Genomic DNA, 23,603 nt, shown 5'->3' with positions numbered 1-23,603 from the left:
AAAAAAAAAGCAAAACTTGTGTAGAAAAAAAAAAACAAAATCAAATCGGAATCCTACCTGTGAGGAAATGCGGCTGATTTCACCAAAGAACCCCTTAAACTTACAAAATCAAAGAAAACCAACAGGGGAAAAAAATGTCTACTTTTTATAGGTGAACAAGTGGTCACTGACCAGGACACTTGATACAAACCCGAGTCAAGACTCAAAGTGTGAAGTGTGTTGAGCGACTAGAGCAACGGAGGAGGGGGGGGGGGATCTGTCAACGTCCAATCTGAGATGTCTTTATTTGACACCGTCGGGGTTTTGTCAGCCCTTTTGGCGAGGCCGTCCAGCCCCGCTGGTGTCCCTTTCACCCCTAAAAGGCAGCTGGGCCGTGACCCCCGCGCCGCAGGGCCCTCAAAAAGCCGGGGGCACCCCCGCCTCCTACCGACGACATCCCATTCACATAACTTTATTCATCCGGCGCATCGTAGTCGCCACATTCACGCCGATACGATGTGGACACTCGAGGGCATTCAGCTAAAGGGAAGAAGAGGAGGCGTTATGTCTTCATTTCTTGCTTTTGACAGCTAAGGACAGAATCGGCTTGGAAACGAGTTATTTCTGCAGAGAAACGTCGGACGAGAATATGTCCAAATCCATTTCAGTCGTCCTCAATTGGCCGAGGGGAGATGAAGGCAGCTGGCAGGGACAGTGGAGCTTATTTTCACCTGCCTAACAGCGAAAAACTGTGCTGGGACCACCCTGCTCTTCTCTCATCATTCATATTCAAGCCAGGGCCTCTTGACAAGTCTGCTGATCTCACTCAATGTTTTGTGATCGGGACAATACGTGTTCAGTGCGTGGGCAAAAAAAAAACCCAGAGGCCTATCGCACTTTCGTCCGTGGATCTCCCCTCCCAAAAACCGTCGTCAAATGACGCACTCCAATAGAAAGCACACTCCAAAAAATAATCAACGATTGGTCAGTAATTGCACTAATAACTTAGACGGAGCCAAAGAAAGCTCATTTGCATTTCAAATATTTGTGGAAGAGTCTCTTTTCTGAAACAATACCGTGCACGGAATTCAATCACTTAGTTTGTCACTGCAAACAAAAAACTTAATTTTGGAGATCTGCTCAATAAGTAACAAACCAACCAATGAAAACTGCTTTGAAAACTCACTTGAGATAAAAACAAAGAAAATCAGGACTTTTCTGAAACAATACCAACTGCATGTCTCAAGGCACTTCATCTTTTGCCAAACAATATGAGGTATCGCTGAAATGACCTTTACTTTCTCCTCCAATTCCACCAAGCTGTACCGCTTGGTTTGGCGTTTCACATGCCAAAAGGTAAATATTGCACAAACCAAGCAAAGGAAAACAAGTCTCAAATCAGGATCATTCCCATGATTTCCCGGAGTGCAAATCGTACTCAAATTTAATCATTCTCCGAAAAAAGTGTGAACATTTGGGATGGAGCCAGTGGGCAGAAATTCCCTTTCTTGGGGTGCCGGGGGGTGGCGGAGGCGATTTTGATATCCTAAAGGGAGGTTTATACATTAGCGCTGTAGTTGCAAAACACTGTTGATATTCAAATGATTATTGTGCAAAATCTGGGATAAGCTTCTGTGTGAGAGCCCTTCTAAGTGCCTACAACTATTGCTAATTCCCCTCACCATTGTGGGCCGAACAAAGGCCTTAATCCCATTTCACTTTTGCGGAGGGCCGCGGCTATTTTCCCTCTCGTAAACCAACAACACTCCCCCCAAGCCGGAGCTGAGAGCCTCTGAGAAAGGGGCCGGTGTGTGTATACTTCAAGGCCTTTTTTTTGTGTGTCCAACTTGGCTACTGCTCTGCATAAACTTTTAAGTGGTCCCAGTAGACCACAAACACCTTTTTGCCAGAAAAATAAGCTAGCGCAAACTGTAAGAAAAAGTGGGAGGGAAACCAAACACTCTTAACCTGCACAATACGAGAAGAAAAAAAATATGAGCGCTTTTATGCACAACACTGTAAAGAGTTAACGCTGGCCCCCTCTTCTTCGGGCACTTGTAAATGAATTTTCATTCTCCCGATAGCAGATCTCTTTCTCTGCATTGTAAATGCTGTAATACATTATTTATAACGCAGCTGGTCCACTATCAAAGCGAGCCGAGCGAGAGGATTGGCTTGTTCTACTTTGTAGTTGAGCTCTCAGAGCGGGAAAGGAGAGCGCTTTCTCTGGCTTTGACTTCATACTTCAGTTATTCAGCCCACACTTCATCTTTATGATGTCATGTGCACCTACATTAGATTTACAATTACGCCACAGAGACATGACTTCAACACTTAACAAATTAGCCAAGGATGCGTATTAAATATCAAACGATATTATATATTAAATAGATGCTGAGTCTCAATTCGCTGCTGCGAACAAATAATCACATCGTTTTCAGGAAAAACAACTTGAGATGGTGCCAGTGGATTTGATTTTTTTATAGTCGTCTTCAGTTGACCTAAGCAACACTTTAGGGATTTACAGCGATCTTATTTTAAACAGGACAACTTTTGGGGGCTGTAAAGTGGTCAGACATTAGCCTCCACAACTTTTCGGAAATTGACGTCTTATTTGAAGCAGTGCAACTTTTGAGGGGATTATCAAAGTTTTATATTAAGTGACACAATTTTGGGGGGATTTTTGGTCTATGAGCCTGCACAACTTTTTGGGCTTAACTTTAGTCTTATTTTATCCTGCTCAACTTTTGTGGGCTTTATGGTAGTCTCTCTTATCCTTTGCAACTTTATTTCCTTTTCTTTTCTTAATTTAAGATGACCAACTAGTGGGGTGCTTAACAGGGGTTCTGTGTTAAACTGCACAATCATTGTCTTTATAGTAGTTTTATTTTCTATTTGCACATTTTTTTTAAATGGTTGTCGTAATTTCATGTTTCCACGAAATTCTAATGATTTTAGCCGTCTCAAAATTTGACAAATTTACAGCCATCTTGTTTGAACCTATACAATCTTTGAAGGGTAAATGAAGATTTGCAATAACCTAAACGACGCTTGGGAATGATTTTAGTCTCATTTTAACCTTCACAACTATTGGGGAAATTACGGCAGTCTTATTTTTTTCTTTTACTTTCAACTTTTGAGGGTTGACTTTAGTCCTATTTTAACTTATTTATTTTTCCCCTTCCTAAATAGATTATCAGTACAGTGAGCAGAACATAATCTGAAGAAAGATCGTCATTTTACATCAGATGTTGACAATAATCTTGAGTTGATCTCATCAGAATAGTTCTGTGTTCAAGGACATGTCTACGCTCCTGTGCCTCAACATGCGCAGCAAACACGTGGGACATGTTAGGTGCGCAGTTTAAGGGCAAAGCAAAGACAAATCCACCCAGCTTTTTTTTTCTGCACTCACCATCACAAGCAGTCTTCCTTTAATCCAAATCAATTAGACACCCATGAGGGGCAATCAACTTGCAACTCCTGTCAGCGAGCACAATACAGTGTTAAGAAATCCCAATTACATGCCAGCGTAGACAAGCTGAGCTGCACTTATGTCATGTTTGCGCCGTTGACTTGCAGCAATATAAAGAGGCTCTTTTTATTATTTATTTATTTTTTGCTCTGGCTAAAACTCGCCCACCAGACTCCACAAGTGTTGTCTTAATAACCGCAGGGACGCAGTGAGGTGAGTGTAACCTTTCACATACAAGGCACACTCCTGCAAAGTGATAGGCCTTTGCTTGATGTTAATGGTTTCTAACATCCCAGGATAGCACAACGTATCTGTGTCCAAGATGGTCCGTAATGTAATTTTCACCGGCTCGCCTCTGACAAACAGAAAAGCGGAAGTCTTATTGAATTTGTTTAATATTAACCCATATAGCATTGCTCTACCAAACTGCATCCGTTTCTGTATAGAGGACCACTTGAGACCTTTTCCACAAGGATGGCGGCCCGGATAAGTTATAGTACTGACTCCTCACCTACACTGTATTAAAAAAAAAAAAGAAAAAGAAGAACAAAAAACTTGAGGACGTTTTGAAATAACAGAATACAGAAGAATTGTGCCTCGTATTGTCGCCCAACAAACAACTGCAACTTGCTTGTTTAGTTATTCAGCAAGAGGACTGAGGTCAGTTAAATGCTACTCAAATATTTCAAGAGGAATTTCTGGTGTTATTTTACAAATAGCGAATTACAGTGTCTCGAGATATGTGCTGAATGAACAGACTATTTAGCAGATGAGGTCAAAACGTAAAGGTTGCAACCACAGGTTTTAGAATCAATCGCTAATTTACCAATTTAGACCACTTTTAGCTTGCTTCTTCAAGTGGACCCCCAAAAATGTATTTAAAAAAAAAAGATGAATAAAAGCCTATTTAAAATTTCAAAAAAATTTTTTTTTTAAATAAAATACATTTTCATATGAAAAAAAAACATTACTCGTCTCATGGAAAAAAAATATCAAAATACATGAATACTTCAACCAATTTAAAAACTGCATTGCAATAATGTGTGCTAAGCCCTTCACACGCAATCATAGTGATGACTTGAGGTTCGAACATGTCAAATCACATGCATTATGTTCAAGGATTTTTTTTTTGAACGTAATTTTATTTTTACAAAAGAAGAGGGCTACTTATCCCCCAAGTAGCTTAGCAGGCCTATTAAGGCATAAACTGGCGCGATAACTTGTAACTTCTAACTATTCATTAAAATAAAATCTCTTATCAGGCCTGTGGAGGAATTAAAAAATAAAAAAGGCAGTTCGGCGTGGAGGCATGTGCACCTCAGAGTTTAATGAATAAGAAAGAAGTTGCAAAACAATAGCCCCCGCTGCATTTGGAATCTTAACCCCCCGCGCCCTCATTTGGAAAGCCGGGCGTATCTCCCGGCTGCACCGGTCTAATCTGCGGCACGTTCGTGTGACCAGGTGAGACGTGGCATTAATTCCAGATTGCGCGGAGAGCGGCACAGACAGGTAGAGCGACGCCACGGGAGCCGGCGCGTGACCCCGACAGGGATTGGCAGGCGGGGTGTTAATTGGATAGGTGTGCGATGGGACGTCAGAGCTCCTTCTAGACTCCAAAGACGAGCGCTCTTCTTTCCACGCGCTCTGGATGCAACCCAGCAAATTATTTGTCTCCTGATCATCACGTGACTTCTCTCCCACCGGGCACAAAGATACGAGGGGGATGGGGAAAGAAAAATGTTTTGCTTGGGACTGCTACACTGGCTCTGTATGGTGCATCCAAAAAAGGATCGAGACTTCATATGAAATTGCAATTGGTAGAAAAGTGACACAGGTTTGGGGGTGGTTCATATGTACATATTATTGTGTATTAAGAAATGATATGCATGTATTTAACTTTTGTCCAAAACTATATTCCGTTAAGTTTGTGTTCAAACAATCATGCCATCAGCTCGTATTTATCATTACACACACAGGAAGTGTGCCAACCTGTTTTCCAGTTTGATCACATGACATTCCACATAAGCATCATAACTTATATGAAAAGAGGTTATAAGAGATGCTACTCGTTCATTTATGACGAGAGACATCTGTTTGAGGAAGGTGATTATTTTCTTAAAGGCCATTGAAAAAAATTGGCTCCACTTCTAGCTAGAAATGGAAAGAACTAATCAGGATTTGTGGTAATTGATACATTCGTTAACATTTGATAAAGACTTAAACTGCAAGGTAAACAATTAGGAACTACAAGACTCGCCCAAATATTGAGACTACCGAGTTTGCTAGCTGAAATTGGGACTAGCCAATTGTGTGACACTTTATAATGAGCATTTGTAAATGCTTTATAAAGTGGTTATTAACACATTTGTTGGCACTTAGTGATGACAGTGACCCAACGCTTACCAAATAGAACACCTACTGATTTTGCTGGCTTTAAATGAGACTACTTAATTGTGTTACATTTTAAAGTAAATGTTTGCAAATGGCTTGTAAAGTGGTTATTAATACATTCTGCTTTTCTCCTGGTAATTATTGTTTATGGGTTTTAATTTGTGTTCTAATGTCCCGCTAATTTATATTACACCAGATGGAAAGTGCTTTGTTACAACTACAGTTGCTGTGAAATGCACTACATAAATAAAGTTGTTTTGTATTTATTGTATTGTATTTATAAAGACGGTGACCTAATGCTGACAAAATTCAATTTAACTTATGAATTTGCAAGGCTATAATGGCATAATCCCAATTGTATTAGACTTTACAAATGACTTGCCAATGGTTTTTAAAGTGGTTATTAAAACATTTTTATTACATTTTATAAGGACCAAGACCTAATTCTTGCCAAAAAGTGAGCCTATTGATTGTGCTGGCTATCAGTTATTCTTGAACAACTATAGTTTGTACATGGTTTATACTGTGGTTATTAGGGTTGCATTTCACTTCATAAAGCCATGTCCCTAATGCTTGCCAAAAAGTGAGAACACTCATTTTATTAGCAGTAAATGTGACTAGCCAATTTTGTTACTTTACAGAAAAAGAAATGTCAATGGTTTTTAAGTGCGGATTAATTATTTGCCAAATTGTAAGCTTGCTGATTTTCTTAGCTAAAAATCGGACAGGCTATTTGTTTATCATCAAGGTTCAATTGTAAAGAGTGCTTGACACATTTGCTAACATTTTATAACGATACAGACCTAAGGCTTGCCAAATAGTGAGCTTACTGAACTTGCTAGCTAGAAATGCTACTTTACTATTGTTTGTTCACTATCTCATTTTGTGAAATACTCATTTCTTAACGTTTCATAAAAATGTAGAGAAAAAGCTTGTAGTTTGTTTGCCCTATTTTTCTAACAAAATGATAACTGAGAGTGGCTTATTAACATATTTTCAATGGCAATAGATTGAATTATAGTTTCTCTCTACATTTTCCCACACTTGGGAGCGGTGGTAATAACACTAAATACATAATCTAATATGGTGGTTATGGTTTGAATGAATGCTCTTTTTGCCGGCTTGTCAGCGTGCTATAGATTTCTCAACAGCCGTGGACGAGGCCGCTGTGAGCTGTCAGATTTGCGGCTGATATCTCTATTAAGCAAAAGGGGGGAAATCTATTGTTGTCACGGGGTGTGTGAGAGGGGATTTCCAAGCGGGCCGACTTTTTAAAAAACGACAACCACAATGTGCATGTTCAGCTTGATCAGTGCGTGAGGATTTTAGGGTGCGTCGGGAGGTCGCGGGGGGTACTACCCTCTTTGTGACACATGCAGCACGGACATAATGAATTATATTATAATTACAAAGCGCAGTCTGTAGGAGTGGACAATATAGATATTTGGCTAGGGGGGCGGAGTGTGCTGCCCCATAGAGACTGGCCCACTCCAGACTGCATTTCTATTGAGATCAATTTAACTAAGACACATCTCAATATGAATGAATGGGGCTTTGTTTGGGGAATAAAAACATTTGAACAGGGATGCCTCCTCCTTGTCATTGGCGCGGGGGGTACACGGCCAGTTTTACACGGTGCGAAAAGCATTAGAAAATGGAATTAAAAAAAATATATATACATAACCGGTCTAAAAACCTGCATATACATGTATAATAGTCATGTAGCCCTTCTGTTATGTTGCAGGTCAAATTGACCCACCTAAAGTTGAAAATAATACAAATTTTCTTAAACTTCTGCAGGCATTCATTTGATTTTTTTTTAATTTCTTCTAATGACATAAACATTAGATTACTTTTGAAATTGGAAAACACGGTATATTAAATATATTGACAAAAGGGTGTAAGAAATTCATATTGCGATAATTTTATATTTGCAAATATTGGACTCATTCATATTTCCCACACATGCATCACAGAAAAATATCTAAACGTATTTTAACGCCAATATCACACAAAAACCTGGCAATGTATTAACACCGAAAATGCTCCTTTAATGGCAACCGTAAAAGAGACCTAGTGCTTGACAAATAGTGATCACACATTTAAGGCTGGACTTGCAGCACACTGTTCAAGTGTCACAATTTAGACATTTTGCTCTCAAGTGGCATAATTGGGATATGCTTCATAAAAGTGTAAAGAGCAAACAACGAGTGGAGTCGGACATCTTCAGAGCTGTAGAATCAACTTTTTTAGGCAAGTATGTAAAAAGAGCAACTATAACAAAGTTATGAAACATACATAATATGGAAAGTCTTTCTTTAATTAAATATGCATACAAATCGGTACGTGTCGATTGTGTGCCAACGTGAATTGAGCGCAAACACACAGATAGGATAAACCCCATCAATTTCCGCATGGCGTCATCGAAATACAGTCATATCTTGACTACTACGACGAGTGCCTACTGTTGTTTGATAGATTAGTTACTTTGTATTGTGAGAATAAATCTGGCATATGAAATAGTTGCTTACCACTCCAGCATCTAGCCACAAGCAACTCGAGAGTTACCTGCGATTCTGTAAAAACGGAGCGGCAAATTACCAGGAATTTCGGAAGAGTAACATCGTCATTACATTGATGATGAAATATTTACAAGAGTACACTTACTATATAGTCGGAATATTTAAGCTATTAAAAAACAGCAGTACGGCTCACTCTTTCAAAGCTTTAGATCTACAACTTTAATCAAGCAGCGAAAAAAAACAAAACACAAAAAACTATAGGCTTGTCTAATTTCCAGCTAGAAAAATCCAGTATGTTCACTCTTTAGGTAAGCATGACGTCAAAGTTTTTATAAAGCGTGTGTCATGATTTTATGAAAAGGATGACCAAATGCAGGATTGCAGTTTGGGATAATTTCATTTTAAGAAAACAAAAAGGCAAACAAGGTACCGGGCTAATCCAAAATACTGAAGTTCCAAACAACACGGATCAAAGAATCAACATAAACATAAGAAAACAAAAGGACTTGGGCTGGACTTAAACTGCAGAGAAACAAAAGGAACTTGACGGACGTAGACACAGGACACTTGACAACGAAAAGACTGAAAGGAAAGGAATTCATTGCAAACAGATTGACGAGACAACTTGGAACACCTGGACAACAACAAAGGGTGGGGGAGGGAGCTGATTGGTTAACATAATAATAATAATAATAATAATTCCCTTTATTAGTCCCACAATGGGGAAATTCGAGATTAGAACCGAGGCCTCCTGGGGAGACTGGGTCCTGAACGCGGCGCCTTAGACCACTCGGCCATCCTGGCAAGGGATTGGCTAAATGAACACATGGACACAATAAGCTAACGAGACACACAAAGGAACAAGGAGAACATGAAAGTAAATAGGGTTGTCCGATCACATATATTCGTCGCATCTCTGTCTGATATCAGCCAAAAAAAAAAAAAAACGTATTGGAATTTATCAGACTACATGCAAAATGTCTGATATTAGCACTCATAGACAAGCAGTCCATTCGAGAATCCGCTCCCGGTCTTGTATCCAGCAGAGTCAAGAGAGAGCGTGCAGAGCCCACGTGGTCGAAACAACAATGCGTGTAAAGGAGCTAGCGAAGATGTTGGCAACAGACAACAAACGACAACTTTGTTGCACGTTTATGACCTTGGTGAGGTTAAGCGCTTCTGAAAATGGATGGCTTGATCGCAAAGACGGTGTTGTTACTTTCATAATAGTAATTGATAATTAGAACAACGGCCATGGGTGGTGGGAAGTGCATCTACGGTGAGAATATCTTCACTTGAAAATGACCATCAGCACTCAAATATGGTCCTGCATTTATTTAGAAATATCTGTGTGCGCATGCATGTGCAAAAGTAAAGTAGATAATTCTATGAGTGATATGTTCTTTGAAGCATTAATTTTAAATATGCATTAAAACTCGCCACTGTAAATTGGTAGCTTTTGCAACTTTCGCACAGGTAAAACCAAGTCCGCCCATTTACAACCAATCCAAAAACTGTCTAAAGCCCTGAATTTTGCATTTATTTTATTGAAGTGCAGAACATTGTCATGTTTGAGGTTGAATTTATGTAACCCAATTGTTTGGAATAAATTGGTCATATAGTCTCATGCCTACTGATGCTGACCATTGTTAATCGGTTTAATAGTATAACTTGATCAAGTCTGTTCTAACAATTCATTCTAATAAGTAATTAAAGCATGTATCATTCCACTCGAGCAAATGGTCTCAGTATCTGGCAAGCACAAGATAATTCTAATTAAAAGTAAATGAGGGCAGCTTAGTACGAAATAACTTTGTTTTACTGGATACAATACAGATGCGTGGCACTTGCCATTTAGTGGGCCCACTTTGCCTTGAAAGCAATTAATTATTGTTAATTACACATTTAATACAGAATTATTACACATTTAAAAACAACTGATAACGCACGCACTAGGATACACTTATTGTTAAGTAGTGCTGATATTTCAGAGCCATCAATGAGGCTCGTGTTGCTTTTCTGTCTATTGCGCCATGCTGAGATTGGGCCAAAAAAGCAGTGGGGAGGGAAAAAAAACTGGCAAGCGGCTGAGCAGAGGAGGATTTGACGGCAAGGTGACAAAGAGTTCAAACAAAATGAGGCTTGTAGATTAGCAGCGCTCCCCTTGGTGACAGGTGTCATCTCTGGGGGCAGTCTGTCACTCTGCAGCCTGCCACTCTTCATCCACAATGAAGCCAGAGAGGAAGAGGGAGGAAGGAAGTAAGGAAGAAGGAAGGAAGCCATATTCCGTTCTACCTGGCCATGACAGACCAAAAAGAAACAAACAAAAAAAAGTATATCATCCAATGGTGTCATTTTTTTAAATGGAAAAAACACACACACATATATATATATATATATATATATATATATATAAATAAATCTATTTCTATTACAGCTGTCTAGTCATAGCCTTTGGCAGTCCAGTACTCTCCAAGCAGAAAATAAACACAGTGTCTGCCGTTGAGGGCGGCGAAGGGTACACAGCATAGCAGCAAACATTTTGCCACCAGGAACGGAGAGATCACAAAACAAGTGAGCCAGCCAGACGGGAGCTATTGTTCTTTTGTGAACGGGTCCTGTGAGTTTTTGCCCAGACTATTAACAAGTCTGTGATACAGGAAGGTATTAAGCGGGGCAGCTCGGAGGCAGCCAGGCTGAGACCTGCCGCTCTCTGCAGCCATCTGCTCCACAGATTGCGGCGCGCCATGCTGCTGCCGGACCCTCCGGCTGAGTCCAAGTGGCCGGAGGGTCATCCACTACTTCTTTATCTCTGTTCTTGTTGATTAAGGATGGCCAGGTATCATCATCTGGGCAGTGGGGACAAAGACAAGATGAAGAAAAGGAACAAATGGCATGAAACATATTCCGATGTTTGGTTTAGACAGATGAAGGATGCCCCCTATTGACTTTGTCAAGAAAGATCGAAACCAGCCATGAGAGAGAGAGAGAGAGAGAGACAGCAGAATTCTTGTATTAGAGCTCACATTAGAAGGGAAATGGCTCTCCAAAAGGTGGACCAGCTGAGAAATTCACATTTAAAATATTCATTGCACAGGTTGGGGAGGGAGGAGAGGTTACGTTGAGTATTTGGCACCTTTGCCAATGTTAGAACTCACTTTGAATAGCAAAGTGTGTGCTGAAGAACCAGATGTCTAATCACAAGAAGTGGTGGTCGGCGGTCGCTGCTGGAGTACAGCATGTAAAACATCCTTTTCACACAAACTACGCTATGCCACAGATGAGGTGATTATTGACAGTTAGTTGGATTACACTAGAATTACAAACACTACAAGGTAGCTATTTTTTGGACTACAGTTATGTTACAAAGAAACGACATAGGTGGTTACTGTCAGGGTTTTGCTAAAATTAGAGGACGTGTGGTTAGCTAGTAGGTTTCACACCGACAGCTCTACAAGATCACATGTAAATTCCACAGATAGTTCGGAGCAGCATTATGCAGTCATGAAGGGTACATAAAATCTATACGGGTAGTTAGTATCGGGATTACCCTGAAATTAACGTTATGTGGTTGGTTATTAACAGTTTGTTCATTTGTGATTAATACACACAAACATAGCATAGTAAATAGCAGCATGGGATACGAGGTATGGATTTGGAGACCCCAGCTATCTGTAGGCGGTAGACAACAGCAAGATTACGATAAAACAACAATTGGGTAGTGAGCAGGTTCAGACAAAAACTACAGTGGTCGTTAGTCGCAGGATAACACGGAAATTAGAGTTAGTTGCCAAGTTAGTGCGTTGTTATGACTACCAAAAGAATAGCTGGCAGGACTAAACACATTTTTTAGTCAGTGAGTGGGATTAGGGACAGGATTACGCAAAAAAATATACTTTGTTCCTGAGTTGGGTAACACAAAAACAACTTGAATTGAATTTGTGAATATCCTGTAAACGGACTCAACTCAGGAATCAGGCGCACGGGTGCGCGCGCACAAACAAGCTCTGAGGGGGGAAAGGGACCACCCCCGGGCACAGTTGTGCCGACGTGAGTAATGAGGCGGGCTGTTTCCAGCACGGCGGATGGAGGCGCCCATTAACAAGCACGCTTCAGGGTATCTCCAGGCTGCCCAATGGAAATGAGATCTGAAAGAAGCATGTAGAATGTGTTGTCACATCCAAGTGACACTTATTAGCTTTATTTCCTCCTCATTGTTGCTGACCACCTCTGGGTAAATCCAGAGCGCACTTTTGTTGTTTGACTCCTTTTTAGTTATTAGTAGGTGATTTTCACAAATATCTGTAACTTGCAATAATCTGGGACTACTATAAATTCACAACTGCACGATTGATCGGGAAAAGGCTCATGCCATCCCACAACGGCACAAACGCTACACCCTATTCTACTTGCGCAAAGTCTAGCAAAATACCGAAAAATGAAAACTCCACCCATGTGTGCAGTAAGACTTGCGCTGGGAATGAAAATACATGTCACTCACAAGGTCATGCCCCTTAAAGGCACACTTCCAACACGTGAATATGAGAGCACATGCGGTAATTATATAAACCAGTTTGTTTCTCTAAATGATCTCCTGTTTTATACAGTTATTTTTTTAATTAGAAAAAAAAACGTAACAAAAATGGTGTTTTTAGGGCGTTGGAACAGATTAAAGTTCTAGAAAGATGAATACATCACTGCAGAATATCTGCAACTGTATTAAAAAAAAACAACAACACACAATTCTTGCCCTTGCACCAATCCAGACAGTGGAGTATTTGGACCTCTTCATGCCTTTTTGACTGGATATTAACGGCTGGACGACTACTATCACAGCACAATTATGTTTCCGTCCACCTAACAGTGTTGAGCCCATATAGCATTTTAGCGGCGTGTCCGCTGTATGGACGACTTTAGGAAGGGTGAGTGGCACCTCATTTCACACAGCCTAATGGCTTGACACCGAGAGCACAGTGAGGAGCTTCCCTTGATTTTTGCGCTCTAAGTTTTATGAGACACAAGGATTACGGCTTGATTGAAAGTCACCGTGAGCTGCCTCCTACCACAGCAGCGTTTTAAACTTCTCATTGACAGCTTCATTTTGTTAATGACACTCACGCATACACAGACAGCAGTCGACTCACCTCTAAGGAGGTTTGTGTGAATTGTGCCGCACCAGACACGTCGAAGATGAAGTTAAAGATATGTGTTCCAAGGAGAGTAGTTATGCATGTACAAAGTTATAAAATAAACGTTGGAGATTACTTCAAACTAGTGATACTGATAATGTGATGCGGACATGCCCAAATACGTATTTCGTCATAATATAAAGACTATTCTCGCAGGTACAAGACAAATGTTGAAAATATTACGTTTTATAAATTTCTTGAAAACATCTAGGAAATCTATAACCTATGTAAAGAATATAAATTGATTTCGAGAATAACACTATTTTCATAATATTGTGATTTTATTCTCAAATTGACACCTTTTTTAGTTTGAATATACGTCTTATCTGAAAATATACATCATATATACATCTGTTTTTTTCTCAAAAGTATAGGACTTCATTTCAACAAGATTACAATGTAAATATAGAAAATATCCCACAATTTTTCTTACTAAAAATATTTTGGAAAATAATAACTTATCTATAAAATACATAACTTAAATGTAGAAAGATTACGATTTATGTGGGAAATTTCCAGCTTAGTTCTCAAAACTATGACTTCAATATCGAACATAGTTTTTCCTAATCTAACACAGAAATGAAAAATAATACTGTCATTTCATTCCATAAAATATCCATAGTTCTTTTGATAGTATAAAAAACAGTCACTGTGATTGTATTGACGGTTTGGAAAAATAAAGAAAAACATCATCTGCCCAATAATTTGGAACAGTGTATTCATGACACACATACTAATCACCTCAATTGAGGTTTTTTTTTTTTGTGCGTAAATTCAAAGATGAGTCCACGATGGGGACTAAATGTATCTCCTGCATGTGACAGACGCAGCAGCCCTCTGGCTTAGTTGTCACAAAACCAGCAACCAGTCAGAGCTCGTCAGGTCGTCGCCGTGGCATAATTGTGTTGTGACACCTTGAACCCGGCACTGGTTGCGCGGCGTGCTAATTTTCTGATAGCGCGCCGCGTGGGCTGCTGGAATCACAGCTATGATGGCTGTAATTTGTGCGGCGAGGGGGAAAAAAAAGGGGGGGGGGCATCAACAGGATAAATACAAATTAAAATTGATGCGGGTCTTTGAGTAGTTTGCGTTAGGGGGCGGCTATGCGGAGAGAGCTTGCTATTTGGTCCCTCCATTACAAGGCAGGGCCCTGGAGGCAAAGATGTGCTGTAGCATGTGATCACAGGCTTGATAATAAAGCTTAGAAAGCACCTGCTTTCATGGGCGCCTCTTTGAAAATGCTGCATGGCGACATGTCAAGGCTGTTACCCTCCAGAATGAACACGGTGGAACAACTGTAAAAAGAATCTGTGTTTTATCAAACAATGTGTGTATCTGTGTCTGTGGTACCGCCTCGCAGAGCCAAAAGGGGAGTCCTGCTGGACTCTGGTCTCGCCGCATCTCCGCCCGCCAGTTCAAGAACTCTTCATTACAGCCACCCGAACACTCTGATGGAAGAAAAGAAATAATGAGGAGCACGCCGTGTGCACGTAAATTTTCTGAGGCTTCGGTCGACGACGACCGAGGGCGCGCAGGATCAAACGCGGATGCAAAAATGTTTCACTCAACAGGCCACATCATTAGTTGCACCGACACATTATGATATATACTTCAGTCATACTGCAAGGCAAATTGAAGTTTAAAAATAATGATAGACGGTCACCGATTCCATCAGAAAATGGACCAATCACTTCAATCTCTGTAAAGAAGTTGTCTATTTACTGTACAGTTGACTCCAGCTATTCATGGGGGGCTTGCGATCACCATGGCCCACAAAATAGTTGTATAGAATTGACGCCCAGGGAATTGCATTGGCAAAAAGAATAATACCAATTTAACCCCAAAAGATATTTCAAAAAACGCTGATAAACATTCAAGACACGGAAAATTGATGGGAAAAACCCGAGAACGCGCACAAACTCTGTGACTGTGGAGATTTCTCGTCGACAACTGTTTTCTACCAAATTTGAAAATCTTTGGTTACGTAGAATCTCAACTGGTGTTGATGTCATTGTTTGCAGTAAATTGTATACCACTGCAAATTTCCCCACTGTGGGACTATTAAAGGACATGTTGAAGTGGCGCTGTCAGAACCTGCACTGAGCCTGTAAATTAAGGATATAATATGAGAAGTTTCTATGATTATTTTACATTTTGTGTCTTTATAGTGGATTATTTAAGATTTTAAGAAAATGATACTTCCATGAATTTATTTTTTTTCATGTTATCGGATTTTATTCGCAATACTTAATTGAACTGAATAGTGAGTATTTGACATTTTCCAATTTTTAGAGCTTGTTCAAGCCTTCACTTGTGGAAGGATTTAAACTGATGCGCAAAATAAAACGTGTAGAGTGTGAAAACCATCAATAATAATTCATAATTTAAATAAAGCTCAAAATATTGAACACTTTATATAAAAAAAGAAAGAATGTGAAGATGTCATTTGATTTATTTATGATATTTGTACTGGCCCATTTGGGCCTACGTCAGTGAACTTCAGGTGGCCCTGTTAATGTAGAACCCGAACCTACATCGCGTTTTTTTTTTTTATTTTTGGTGTGGACCCAATCTATTTATATGCTGTAAATCTATGATGCCTTTGCATATGGGAATGGAGAGTCGACAACGCACTTTTCAGTTAACTGAACCCCGGAAGAACATTAAAACACAATGAGCAAACTTAAGCAGGCGCTGGTGTCAGCCACAGCTTACAACCCGACACTCACGTTGAGTGCCATCCCAACAGGCCCCGCCTCTTCAAGGAACACAGACAGTATGTATTTGATTAATTTGAGAAATCTGTTCATTTTATGCTTGCTATTTTTTTTTTTATTGTTCAAACACAATGCATTTAATTAAAAGCCGTTTTATTTATTTTAAATATGTGTAATGCATGTAGAACAGATAAAACTATTTTTGAAAAAATTTTTATACGGTACTTATGTCGCAGATTTTCACCTATTATGGGTGGGGCCAGAACGTACCCCTCGCGACGAACGAGGTGTAGTAGGTTTTAGTCCAAACGTTCCATGCAGCTCGGTGGATCCGCTACTGAGTGAGTGTTTTGCACCGAGCCGAGGAATGGAGTTTGACAGGCTCATCAATGACACGCGTCTTGCAATCCACTGATATAATAATTATAGCGTCCCCCGTCTTTAGTGGAGGTTGATTGCTCTTGCTGTGAGCTAACACACTTAATTGTACTATGCAAATGAGAGCAATTACAAAGCTTTTAGGTGAAGCGATGACAGCTGAGCTTGGTTTTCCACTGGTTTTCCACCTCGCCCCAAAACAGTTGTCATGGGAACCCGCCATAGAATAACACACACACACAAACCCACGCGACTGTCTAATGGATATAATCTCATGATATGGCCGCAAATTGCCTCCTCTCCAGTAGCTGGGGTTGATTCATTCTTTGATTACTGAATATATTCCTGATTTGGTTCGTCTAAAAAGGAGGGTTGGGTTTGTGTCGGCACAATAACAACAACAAAAATCCATTTTTTGAAATGGACTTAATGACATTGTAAAATACACACAGCAAGAGACGCTGGAGTCAACAATCAGTCAAATGTATCAAAAAGAATTTTAGATGTTTTTTTTCCCCACACGCCGCACGCATTTAAAAGTTTATAATTGCGTGCGTAATGCTGTGATCAAAATGGCTTCATTGTGCATGTGATATGCAGATGAAAGGCAGCCACTGATCATATTGAGACGCGTCGAAACACAAACTCGCTGCCAGTCACACTTTTTCAGACAAATAATCAAGCCACGGATGGTCGTCTTCATCTTCCTCACAATTAAAATCAATGTTTCCTGCATCATATTATTTTGATGGAACTCTTTGCTGATGAACATAGCGTTTTAATCGCAATTTTTCCGATGCCAAATTGCAGGCAATAAGCAGAGCACCACTGCAGTGTTTGCTCCACATCATCACTATGACAATTAATCTTGCAGAGTCTTTCATGAATTAAATATGAATGAGGTGTTCTGGAGGTAAATGACAAGAGGCAGAGCGTAATTGAGGTGGCGGCAACGTGGCCTTCCCCGACTAATCTCTGACTGGGTCACGTGACTGGGGCCGCTCCCCCAATGGCGGCCGCTCTTTTTGCCACAAAAGCCGGGGCAGCTGGGAAAATTGATTTCCTCTTGCGAGGTGTATTTGATAGCTTTTGAAATCAAAAATTGAAATGAACTAACCTGCGCCCTGCACGCAAAAGAGCAAATTAAACAAGCTCGGCAGCAGTGGCGGCGGCTACATTTTCTTCTACCATAGGAGCTCTGGAAACAAATTCTAAGATGATTCTCAAACCAACAGTAAATTTGTATCAATATCATATTTATATTCATATAAATATTAGTAAAATATAATACGTATCTAATTCAATTGTTTTGGTTATATTGACAATGGAGGACATGGAAAATAATATTTGCATGATTTAACTGTAAAAATGCATTCTCATATTCAATATAGAGTATGTATTGGCTATATGATAATACTGTATAAGACAAAATATATGTGCATATTTACAATTTTTTTAATAATTTTAAACAAACAGAATTGTTGTATGCTATGACAGTATCTAATTGTTTACAAATATTGTTTCAATGATTTCAACCAAATATGTATTTGTGAACTTAAAATAATTACCTGCTTGTTTAGCTCTAATAATGTACAATTATGTGTCAAATTAATTTGTATGATTTCAACCAAACATGTATTTTTAAATTAATACAATAGCATTTGCTGTGTGAGTTATGCTTCACATTTTTACCAATCTCAACCAAATATTTTATTTTTTTAATTCTCTTAAAATTTTGGTAAGATACTATTTGATGAATGGTAATAAATACAAGTGTCTTTCTATTTACTTTTTAGATTTCAAATAAATATTTTTTTTCCCCAATTTAGATTTTTGTATTAGATACTACCGTTTGTAAATGGATAACCAAAACAGTATCTCCAGTTTTATCAAATTATGTCCAGTCCAAATGAAATAAAATCTTTCGACATTAACAGAAATATTTTCATCTAGATAAAAGTTTTTATTAATATTCCGCCCACTCCGGAATTGTTAATTCCCTCTTCATTACAGGAACAATGTAAACAGCCGCGCGAACAGAGACGCTTAGTCCTTTGTGCAAGCGAGTCAAAGTGGACTAGACGTGCCGAGCCAAACGAGCGCTGACAAAAAGGACGATGCGGCCAAGCAGATGTTGCTGCAGGTGGACGCAAAGATCAATAGGCACCAGAGTTACCTGAGCCTCGGCAACTCGTAGCAGATGTTAAACAGACTGATGGCCCCTGGAAGGCTGATCAATGGACAGGAGGCAGATGGAGGAGAACATGGGGGAGTGCTGCGAGGCGCCGCTAGTTAGAACAGAAAAAAAAAAACAATAGGAGTCATATTTGAATTGCAAGTTTAACTTTAAGGAGGATGATTGCAACTTCTGCCAAAACTCTGTCACGTTAATGACTTATTTACAGGTAGCTGGAGCTCAGCGGTGAGCAGGTGAGATGAAAAAGAGGACTCAGCACTACCTGCCGGGTTACAAACTTCAGCTCATTAGCAATCAGCGAGAGGAGGTGTCACACGACACCAACCTTTAACGCCCATTAGGCAATTAAATACACACTCAAATGGGGGCCACTCGTTCGTGATCAATCTTCTTCTACGAGCACTAGTCACTAAATTACTCTTGTTTACGGTCAGGAAAAAGCCTTCTGCTTTTCCAGACATAATTAGTTACACAAAATGTATACAGATATTTAAAAATAGAAGACATCTATATATTGTTTCAATTTACTTGAAAAACAGAAAAAATCATTTTATTATTTTTCAATCCATCTAATGTTTGTTTTAACGGTATACTTAAAAAGGTAATGGGTTAATGTGACATGCTGTGTATCATATTCTTTTACAGCAAAACAAATTTCTTTTCCCATGAATTTGCAGAAATAATTAGCATTAATATTATACGTAAGATTTTTAAAATCTGTTTTGGATGTCAGTTGTAAATGGGTCAACTTGAGAGACAAAATACCAAAAGGGTTAATAAAAATATAGTTTTTTGGGAGAGGGGGGGATGGATCTTGGGGGGTGAACAACTTAAAATAAATAAATTATAAAAATAAAATAAAAAAAATGCATGTTATATAGCTCTATATAAATAGAAGCTTTGCTTTTACAGGTGTAAATTGGAATGCATTTTTAAAATGCTTGCCTTTCACTGAAAGATGCCAATTTAATTGACATTTTATTACTTATGGTTATATCTAAGCCGTGTATTCGTATTTATTTTTATGATACATAAATGAACCTATTCTGACGCTCAATAGAATGCATTGTGCGCATTAATAGCGGCTCATACACATGACACACATTTCTAAATGAAAGCATTTCCCACGCGCTCAAACTCCAACGTCTTGCCAAACAGCACACACGCCAGGATTGTCTGACGGGGCACGTCCCCGTGGCCTCGGCTGTCCGAGAAGCAACTTGAACCAGGCGATAACCCGACAGACTTTATCTTGTCTTCGGTGAAGCCTGAAGACGACACTTCAACCGCACGTGGTGACGTACACCCCCGAGAGCCCTAACCTTCCCCTCGTCCCCACCGCCGTAGCCTGAAAGCTGTCAGCGGCCAGTTGCTTATTGATGTTTCTGCATGTTTTATGTCTCAGGGAGATATGACGGCCGTGACACGGTGCTGATTTCAATCAGCCTCCGCCAAGTGACAGCTGGGGCAAGTGGGAAGAAGAAGGAGAAGAAGGAGGAAACAAAAAAAAAAAGGGTTGGGATGTCATTGACTCAGATCAGATCTGGCCTCGTTCTCCTCCTCGCTTTTAATGAAAATGTTTCATTCACGTCTCACGGCTCTCTCCCCTTGGCTGATGAATTCAAGGAGAAGAAATAAAAGGAGAAACGAATAGCGGAGGGGAAAGAAATTCGGCTTTTGTCCGATTGGGCCGGGGCGAGAAGAGAAGGTGACCCCCGGAGCCAAAGGTTCTGACACCGCATCAATCCCTTTAGGGGGCGAGGCCTGCCGGACCGGCGCTGGCTGGAGATTACTTGAGCACATCTGAGGGATGGCTCGCTCTATCTATTTCACACGTTCTATGCAGAGGAGAGCCGGCCTTGTATGCTTTGGATCCTGAGCTGCCGGCTAAATTAGGTCTGAGATCATTCCGCGGAATGAAGGGGAGCCATCCAAGGCAATTCAATCCCACAAGCATTGACAGAGAGCTTACTGAATCCCAGGAAAAAAGAAGAAGAAGAAGAAGGGGGACGCGCATCTATTCCCTCTTTCTCTTTATGATAGCGATGAGGAGAATGTACCCCGGGTAATCCCAATAAGGCTCTTAACTTGCAAATTCAAGTATATGCACACATGTACCAGTAAGACGCTCCCACGCTGTTTTCTCACATGCTGTTGACAAGGATCTATCATCGCACGACGGCCGTCTTTTCAATTCCAATTTTTTTAACTCAATTCAACCAGTTTATTTCAAAGTCATGGTTCATAAAAGAGGACATCTACTAAAATGAAGAAATACTCAAAAATCTCCAAGCACACAAAATAAAAATTCCAAATTACAAACTAAAAACACAATCTGAGCGGGTTCCAATCAAGCTTTGCGAAAAAATTTCACTAAGAGATAAATCACCATGAAACACAAACAAATTTTTATTTTGTACGCGAACTATATTTTCTCATGAGTAAGCGTTTCCATGGGTGGACTCAATGTTATTATATTGATCGCAAAAATTAACCAAATTACAAAAAAATTAATTGAAAAAAAAGACTGGTTTGTTAACAAAATTTAAAAAAAATGAATTAATGTATCTATAACTCTAACTGACCGTCCCGGCTTCATCCATCCATCCAATTTGACTATGATTGATACATAAAAGCAAGTAGCTAGTTGTGCTATGTGTGGAATTCTTCTCAATGAGAAGTCAAGCCACATATCACCCTTTGAAGTTGGCAACTTGACAAACAAGGGATGTTAGGGTCGTGATTAATCTTAGTTGAGAAGTCATATTATGCACTGCATTTATTGTGCTTGAAAGTCTGCGTTGTTTTGTAGAGTATTAGTATTTAATTTAAAGACGGTTGTTTTTAAAATCTTCTCAAATTGGAGTTATTGTTGAGTTTTTCTAAAATCAACATTTGAAAAATAAATAAATCTAAAACTAATAAAAACTAACATTAAGAATTTGGGAAAAACCTAAAACAAAAAGCTCTAAAAATTGATTAAAATTAACTAAATTTAAAAAACAAAACACAAAATCTATAATAAATAAAAATCAAACTATTAGAACCTCACATGTGTTGTCAAGCAATTAGATTTTTTTAACTACATATTAAAATTTTCCATAATAATCGAATCTTTCAACTACAATTTTCTACAAAGGTTGTAACAGATATTTACGTGAGTAAATCTTAGAATTTAAGTGTGCGTGTGTGGTTTGGGGGGGACAAAATATGATTTGTATCAAAAACTGTCCTATTAGCTCTGTTTGTTCCTTGAATACAATTCTTTTCCTGTAAAATACAAGTGCTACTGAATTTTGCATTAGGGACAGCATTGGCAGCTAACGCTAGGTGCTAATGAGATACTTTCAACTTGCTTGAAATTTATTGTGGTGATGAAAATTCTGATGGTGCATAACCACATTAGACCATTAATCTCTTAGTTTCTGTATTTGTCTCGTTAATATTTGTCAACTGAGGGGATGTGAAGCCCTTTGAGACGTTTCTGTGATAAAGAGCTATATAAATAAATCTGAACTTGACTTGCCTTCGTTTAAGGATGCTAGCGTCACATATGAGGCTAATGTGTGTTGGCGTAGGGTAAGCTAAGAGCCTCTGTGTTGTACTTTATTTTATTATACTGTAGTTATAAACAAACTCATCTTGTTAGCTTTAAATTATTGTGTCCAAACGTTGCTTGATTTGTTGTAATGTATTTGAGGATCTTTCATGAAAATACACTTTGGTTGCTGTAAGAAGTACAAAGAATTGCTGGATTTATATTGCTGTCCAGCAATAATACTTTATGAGCTTGAATCTGTACTTTTTGTTGATACTTTTTTGAGTAATACATTATTTGTGATCATTCTGGTCACTGTTAAACGTCCATATTGTTTTATTTATCTTTATATTCTAGCGTTACAAAGATAATAATGTTCAATGTTGATTGAATTCCAGCATTAGAAATTTTAAATGTGTTCATTATTGTGCTAGTAGTTGTTTACTGTGTCATATATTGTTTTTCCATTTTTCATTGATAATTGATTACAGGGACCCAAATCATTAGATTAGTCCTTGAATTTTTCTTCTATTATTTACTCGCATCAGTCTGTCATATCCATTGTGTTTTCTACTGTCATCTCTGCTGCACATTTATAGTCAAGTCTTCTCAAAGTTTGTATTTTCCTCAATCAGATAAAACAGTTTATCCATTGCACTGTCAAATTAATAGCACAAGTAGCTTCTTTGCTTTGAGTGCAGTCATATTTCTCTTTCATTCTTTTTTCTTTTAATAATGCCTTTATTAGTCCCACAATGGGGAAATTCGAGATTCGAACCCAGGCCTCCTGGGGAGACTGGGTCCTGAACGCGGCGCCTTAGACCACTCGGCCATCCTGGCAGCCACGAGATTCGAACCAAGGCCTCCTGGGGAGACTGGGTCCGGAACGCGGCGCCTTAGACCACTCGGCCATCGTGGCAGCCGTTGAAACTCAATTACTCTGGGGGGTGGTCCATAATAAGATTCAAAACAAAGACCAAATTAGCTGTCATTAAATTATTTCAATTTCCTTTCCTCGCTAATAGAAGATTGTGACAGGTGTCATGGTCGGCGTCACGTTGGCACGGCAACATGTTAGAATGGATAATTGATCCATCAAAACGCATCAATAGCGGGCTGCAGACGGAACACGCGTGGAAAATTTAATTTATACCCTTGCGTTACACGGCTAAACCACGCCATCGCTCAGTCAATCAAATGTTTACTCTGATTCTGAC

The 23,603-nt window shown here is 39.3% G+C and overlaps 1 long non-coding RNA gene across 1 annotated transcript in view; it reads right to left on the bottom strand.

Moving 5' to 3' along the window:
* Positions 1-14,122: 14,122 nt before the first annotated feature.
* LOC148335222 (uncharacterized) overlaps positions 14,123-23,603 on the bottom strand; it is an 86,381-nt gene continuing 76,900 nt past the window's right edge. Inside the window, exons 4-5 of the long non-coding RNA XR_015844104.1 lie at positions 18,828-18,939; positions 14,123-15,004 (exon numbers count right to left, since the gene is read on the bottom strand). This is a non-coding gene — a long non-coding RNA (uncharacterized LOC148335222). The remainder of the gene's footprint in view (positions 15,005-18,827; positions 18,940-23,603) is intronic.

This window comes from Idiotropiscis lumnitzeri, chromosome 6 (genome assembly GCF_059441095.1).
Source record: "Idiotropiscis lumnitzeri isolate Australia: NSW breed Sydney's pygmy pipehorse chromosome 6, RoL_Ilum_1.0, whole genome shotgun sequence".
Classification (NCBI taxonomy): Eukaryota; Metazoa; Chordata; class Actinopteri; order Syngnathiformes; family Syngnathidae; genus Idiotropiscis; species Idiotropiscis lumnitzeri.
This window is presented reverse-complemented; position numbering and strand designations above follow the sequence as displayed.